Raw genomic sequence first — 7,729 nt, 5'->3', positions numbered from 1 at the left:
GCCCGTCGGTTGAACACAGCCATCTAAGAAGAACGGAAGGCAAGAGTTTTTCTAGTTTATAAATAAAACACAGAAACAGGAGCCTCTTGATATAGAGCCATTTTACTCATATGTGTCATGCAAGGACTAACGCATTGTTATCAAGTGCATTCACGAATTTCTTGAGCACCGTCACGTTCAATAACTATGGACATCATTGAGTGCGGAAACATAGCAAGCATCGACAGTCACGCTTGTAGGTGAGCTCGTGACCGATATTGCATTCAGCATCGACAAAGTGCTAGACCTCACCTTGCTTTACTTCACGAAAGCGTTTCAAAAGCTATCGCATACAGGGGCTAAGCCAGAGGGCGGCTTATGGGGCTACAGCCCCTCCCCCACCCCCGAAATTTTTTCGTGCTGTCCATGCACCGCCGACCTAAGCAACCACCGGCGCCGGAAATCGTTCTGGATTTTGTCAAGAATCTCTTTTTCACGCTCGAAAAGACATTTCACTGCGAACATTGCGAACTCGGACTGGATTTCGAGGCAACGCCCATGCACCGGGAGTCGCATAACGCAAAGAGCCCCATCCGAGCACAAAGCTTCAAGCACGGAGGAAGGAAACTAAGGAGAGGCCCTGACGTCACTCTTTGTGAAGCAAAAGTGAAGCCGGAATTTGGCGTTGCTCATGGCGATGCTCCGCCTTTTGGGCCACCCTCCTCTCTTGTTTACATCTTTCGCGAAACCACGCCGCGCTGCGCGTGGTGTCGCGCGCTCGCGCAACATCTGGCAGAGCACGGTGCAGGTAACACAGCGCAACAAGACACGGTGACTAACGCAAACCCGCCCACTCAGCGCCTTTGCCACGGCCCGAAACCTACCAGAGCAACACGTGTGAGCGCTCAAAACCATAACAACGCCGCCATTGTGGCCCAAAAGGCGCGGCAATACAACAAAAGAAATAAAAAAGCAGCAAAAAAAATGAGAACCTACTACGTCATTTCCGCCACACTTTTCTCCTAGCGCGCGGAGGGGATAGGGCCTCTCCTTAGTTTCCTTCCTCCGTGGCTTCAAGGGCGTTTTGATATGGCGAGCGTGCTCGTCGCGGCATCTCGCGGATGCCGCAGAATCTAAGGAGCGCATGCATGTCAATTCCGAAAGTTTATGGGTATAAAGTTCTCGTAAACTTCTGACGTGAAAGGTGCATTGACATTTCCAAACGTGTGCTTTAGATTTTCAACTGCTGAACTTCGTGGGCTTAATGTTGTTATAAACATTTCACGCCAAAGGTGCATTGACTTTTCTAAAGCTCTCCATCGGACGATACAATGAGACAAGCCAAACCAGCACGCTATCAGACAAGTTGACAAAGCACGCAGCAGCGAGGTCCCATGAGACGAAGCGTTGTGGTGGTTCATTTGTGCCGTCATGTTACAAAAAAGAACATCAAATTTTTTCACGTAAGCCAAAGCATCCATGTTAAACACTAAAGCCAGCAAAAGTAACTACGGTCTTACTTATTTTCCTACTTTTCACTTTTATTCGCCAGGACACATTGAGCCTCTTCAATTTGGGCTGCCAAAGCCAGCTAGAGCGCATGCGTTTTTCTCGTGTTTCCCGCGGCGCACTTCGGTGCGCATTCGTTTTTTTCTGGCTGAGTGGATTTTCACCTGCCAGAGTTTGGGACGCCTTCTGGCTAGCAGACGAAGAAAGAAATAATGGTAGCTCGCCGCCAGCTTTGTGGGGACTCGACCGATCGCAACCCGTTGGCTTGAGCGCAACCTCTCCGGAAAGTCTTGTCTCTCTAGTTTAGGATACTGAGCAGTATGCGTATGGTTCTCATTGGCAAGCGTCTCACGTTTTCTTCGATATTCTTTCGGTAGCCACATTAGGTGTCCAAAGTAGGCATTCGATTGTGGCCAAAATACTTTTCTTTGAGCTTTTTCATTTCCATGTCCCCGTACCACAAAAGAAAAAAAAATCATTGTTGCGGCGCATCGAATTGTCGCATGGTGAAAGCTCGCTTTTGTTACTTCTTTTGTGGAAAGTAATGGGCCACGGGACGCTTCAGAGGCCGGATACTCTTATTATACTATTGCGATAGCCGTCGCCCTCTTGTCAAAGGGCGATAACATCGTGACCGCGCGCCCCATGCTGTATGTGCGAATGAAAACGTAGGCGGGGGTGGAATGGGGGCCGACGATGGTGGCTCAGTCTTGTGTGCGCAAAGGAGAAAAGCGGGGAGCAAACGTGCCGCCTTCCGTCGCGCGCGATACATCGGGGGGAGCGGATGGAATAGGGGCAGGATCTAGGATTCTGTGAATCTGTAATTGCGCAACATGTTTATTTGCCTTGTTTGACGTATTATATATCCTGACTTTTTCTTAGATACGTACATTTATTGGAGACTTATACGTACATTTCTTCTTTCTTTCTTTCTTTATCAGAACATAAAACATACAGTCAAATATTTTCTCAGCCCGCCAAAACAATGATACTTTTGAGCGGGACTGGGCAGTGCTCTGGCCCAAATCGCACAGTCTTGTGCTCTAAGAACAGAGGAAACAAGGAAGAGAGAAAAATAAAATGTACAACAGCAAAATCAAATTTCTTGGATGGGCCACAAAGAGTAACCTGTAGTCCGCGAAGGCACCGATGCTTTTATGCGAACCACTGTGTGCCTTCAACAAGGCACAACACAAGGACACATTTTCGAACCCTCCTCCCTTCCATGCCCTCACCCTGTTCCTCCATCGCTCGTCTAATTTCTTGTATTTGTTCCTGCACGAGCCATAGTTTAAGCAAAGACATATTGTTACGGGGTTACATCAGCAAAATAAATGTACAGCACAGCCCTCTATTTCATCATATACAGTTGTCAATGTGTTGGAAAAGTAGCAGTCATCAAACACTATTGGAAAGTAAAAAAAAGAACAAAATACACATAGAAAGAACACAATACTCTAGTCTGTTTTGTACAATTGCTAGCCAAAGTTCATCAGAAAATTCCTGCCACATGTTTTGCTTGTGCTTTTCCCATTCGCTTGTCAGAACCGTGTGACGCACAAAATCTTTTATTTTCCTGAATGACGATACTTTGGGAACTTGTGTTTTATTGAAGTAGAACGGTACATAAATTGATCGCGTTCTTTTACCGTAGTTCGTGAATGCTTTAGCCCGAACGAATGTTTCAGTCTTGCGCAGATCGCGGGTTTTGACGTTGTTTTTTTTTTGTTTTAAAGGATTCATCAAAATAATGCTTCGTAAGTATCACGGAGAGAAAAAGTTGTTTAACATCAAATATACTATGTTCTGCGATCAGCTCACTGTGGCCGATGGAATTGCTGTTTGTTCCGTATGCTATATTATTCGTTATTTTTTTATTATTTTATTTAACACGTTTAGCCTATATGGCGAAGCAAGTCCGTAGATCGTAATGCCATATCGCAATATGGTTTCCTCTAGAGGTTTATATGCGAGTTTTCTTAACCGAACGTCACATACTGATCTGATTTTGTACATGACGGCACATACTGCTTGGAGTCTTTTAGCTACATATTGTATGTGATGGAGAAATGTGAAATATTCATCGAAAATAACACCAAGGTACTTTATTTTTGTGGCATACTGCATACTTTGGAAAAAGCATCCAATGCAGTATTCACTATGCAAGTATAGATGTGCAGTTAGCTGCATTTTTTTGTGCGGCTGTGAAAGCAGATTAACTGTGTTTTTGCTTTGTTCACAAATATGCAGCTGTTCTCAAACCATGCCATTATTTTGTATATATCGTCCTGTAACAAAGTAACGCATTCATTAACATTTTCATGGGGTAATATTAAAGCAGTATCATCCGCAAATTGGTATAACTTTGAGTTTAGCCCTAGATGGGCTAAATTGTTCACATACAAATTAAGAAGTAGTGGGCCTAGTACGGATCCTTGTGGGACTCCATGCTTTATGTGTATTAACTCGCTATCTATATTTTGAATTCGAACAACCTGATAACGATTTTTGAAGTAGTCTTTAAAAACCTCTATGAAAGGCCCGCGGAATCGTATTTGAGCTAATTTTTCAAGGAGTATTTCGTGATATAACGTGTCGTAAGCTTTCTTCAGATCTAAAAAAAGCCCAATTACTATCCTATTTTTATCTATTTCACTGTTGACTACGTCTGCAAAGTCCTCTAGTAGTGTGATTGCGCTTTTCTTGCAACGAAACCCATACTGTGAATTAGACAACAGATGAAACTTTTCGCAAAAGGAAACCATGTTCTTGTGCATAACAGTTTCTAGAACACACGACAATGTCGGCAAGATTGCTATAGGGCTGTAGTTTTCGCACTGTTGCCTTTTGCCGTTTTTGTAAATTGGCCTAATCAAAGCTATTTTCATTGCGTTGGGAATCTGACCCGTCCTAAAAACTTCAGAGTAAATATAAAGCAGCACACTCTTCAAACAAGCAAAGTTGAAAAATATCTCACGAAATCTAATCCCATCATATCCTGGCATTCTAGTAATGGAAACCGACCTTATTAGATCCCAAACATCGAAAACAGTTACCTCACTCAAATATGCAGAGTTTACGTTTAATTTGATTGTTATGTCTCCTGTACCCCTAGGGGAATTTTCCTTAAGTTTCTGAACAGCATTAGCAAAGCAGTTATTAAATTCGTTTGCTATTTCATCCATTTGTCTTCTGGGAAAATTATTTCTTATGGTTTCGTCTATGTTGCGTTTCGTTTGTCTGCCTTTAGGGAATTTGCTATGTTCGACGACTTTCTCAAATTAAATTTACACTCGTTCAGCTTATTACTATAGTATTTATTCCTTGCTAGCCTTAGTGAAGCTGTTAGCTTATTTCTTGTTTGCCTAAATTCTTCTCTTAAGTGCACGTCTGATTGATTAGCCCTACTTCGGCGCCTCAGCTTTTCTTTGATGTAACTTCACTCTTTAATTTCATTGGTAATCCATGGCTACTCAATTTTCCTTTTTTTCATAGTAATTATCTTCCGGCTTTTATCATAACTTGATTTAAATATGCCAGTTAGCTTCTCGTATTCTTGTAAATGATTTAGCGTTAATAAGGTGTCCCAATGATATTCCTTAATTAATCTATTAATCTTCTGGTTATCGAAGAAGTGAAATTCCTGTTTAGTTTCCGCACGTGAATTCGTTCATCATCATCATCATCAGCCTGGTTATGCCCACTGCAGGGTAAAGGCCTCTCCCATACTTCTCCAACTACCCCGGTCATGTACTAATTGTGGCCATGTTGTCCCTGCAAACTTTTTAATCTCATCCGCCCACCTAACTTTCTGCCGCCCTCTGCTACGCTTTCCTTCCCTTGGAATCCATTCCGTAACTCTTAATGACCATCGGTTATCTTCCCTCCTCATTACGTGTCCTGCCCATGCCCATTTCTTTTTCTTGATTTCAACTAAGATATCATCAACTTGCGTTTGTTCCCTCACCCAATCTGCTCTTTTCTTATCCCTTAACGTTACACCTATCATCCTTCTTTCCATAGCTCGTTGCGTCGTCCTCAATTTAAGTACAACTCTTTTCGTAATTCTCCAGGTTTCTGCCCCGTACGTGAGTACTGGTAAGACACAGCTGTTACAAACTTTTCTCTTGAGGGATAATGGCAACCTGCTGTTCATGATCTGAGAATGCCTGCCAAACGCACCCCAGCCCATTCTTATTATTCTGATTATTTCCGTCTCATGATCCGGATCCGCCGTCACTACCTGCCCTAAGTAGATGTATTCCCTTACCACTTCCAGTGCCTCGCTACCTATTGTAAATTGCTGTTCTCTTCCGAGACTGTTAAACGTTACTTTAGTTTTCTGCAGATTAATTTTTAGACCCGCTCTTCTGCTTTGCCTCTCCAGGTCAGTGAGCATGCATTGCAGTTGGTCCCCTGAGTTACTAAGCAAGGCAATATCATCAGCGAATCGCAAGTTACTAAGGTATTCTCCATTAACTCTTATCCCCAATTCTTCCCAATCCAGGTCTCTGAACACCTCCTGTAAACACGCTGTGAACAGCATCGGCGAGATCATATCTCCCTGCCTGACGCCTTTCTTTATTGGGATTTTATTGCTTTCTTTATGGAGGACTACGGTGGCTGTGGAGCCGCTATAGATATCTTTCAGTACTTTTGCATACGGCTCGTCTACACCCTGATTCCGCAATGCCTCCATGACTGCTGAGGTTTCGACTAAATCAAACGCTTTCTCCTAATCAACGAAAGCAACATATAAGAGTTGGTTATATTCCGCACATTTCTCTATCACCTGATTGATAGTGTGAATATGGTCTATTGTTGAGGAACCTTTACGGAATCCTGCCTGGTCCTTTGGTTGACGGAAGTCTAAGGTGTTCCTGATTCTATTTGCAATTACCTTAGTAAATACTTTGTAGGCAACGGACAGTAAAATGATCGGTCTATAATTTTTCAAGTCTTTGGCGTCCCCTTTCTTATGGATTAGGATTATCTTAGCGTTTTTCCAAGATTCCGGTACGCTCGAAGTCCTGAGGCATTGCGTATACAGGGTGGCCAGTTTCTCTAGCCCACCATATTTAACAAATCTGCTGTTACCTGATCCTCCCCAGCTGCCTTCCCCCTTTGCATAGCTCCCAAGGCTTTCTTTACTTCTTCCAGTGTTACCTGTGGGATTTCGAATTCTTCTAGACTATTCTCTCTTCCATTATCGTCGTGGGTGCCACTGGTACTGTATAAATCTCTATAGAACTTCTCAGCCCCTTGAACTATCTCATCCATATTAGTAATGATATTGCCGGCTTTGTCTCTTAACGCATACATCTGATTCTTGCCAATTCCTAGTTTCTTCTTCACTGTTTTTAGGCTTCCTCCGTTCCTGAGAGCATGTTCAATTCTATCCATAATATACTTCCTTATGTCAGCTGTCTTACACTTGTTGATTAACTTCCAAAGTTCTGCCAGTTCTATTCTAGCTGTAGGGTTAGAGGCTTTCATACATTGGCGTTTCTTGATCAGATCTTTCGTCTCCTGCGATAGCTTACTGGTAACCTCTCTAACGGAGTTACCACCGACTTCTATTGCACACTTCTTAATGATGCCCACAAGATTGTCGTTCATTGCTTCAACACTAAGGTCCTCTTCCTGAGTCAAAGCCGAATACCTGTTCTGTAGCTTGATCCAGAATTCCTCTATTTTCCCTCTTACCGCTAACTCATTTGTCGACTTCTTATGTACCAGTTGCTTCCGTTCCCTCCTCAGGTCTAGGCTAATTCGAGTTCTTACCATCCTATGGTCACTGCAGCGCACCTTGCTGAGCACGTCTACATACTGTATGATGCCAGGGCTAGCGCAGAGTATGAGGTCTATTTCATTTCTAGTCTGGCCGTTCGGGCTCCTCCACGTCCACTTCACTAAATATTGTGAGAGCAATGAAATAATGGTTAGCAACCTTTTCTTTTACAATACTTGTTACAGGTTGCATGCTAGAAACACGCGTTAGTATGTGGTCAATACATGACGTCGTAAGTTTGTTCCCTAAGAATTCTTCTCGTGTAATTCCTGTGATGTTATCTCCTAAGCTATAACTTGAAATGAGAGTCAAATAGTCACTGGCATAATTTTTAGTAGTAGAAGAGGTATCTATGTTGAGATCACCTACCAGAATTATGTTATCTTTTTTCTCTAGTGTCATTAAGAGATGCTGCAATTCCCCTAAAAATATGCCTATATTTCTGTCTGG

This window comes from Dermacentor andersoni, chromosome 9 (genome assembly GCF_023375885.2).
Source record: "Dermacentor andersoni chromosome 9, qqDerAnde1_hic_scaffold, whole genome shotgun sequence".
Lineage (NCBI taxonomy): Eukaryota > Metazoa > Arthropoda > Arachnida > Ixodida > Ixodidae > Dermacentor > Dermacentor andersoni.
Note: the sequence above shows the minus strand (reverse complement) of the source record.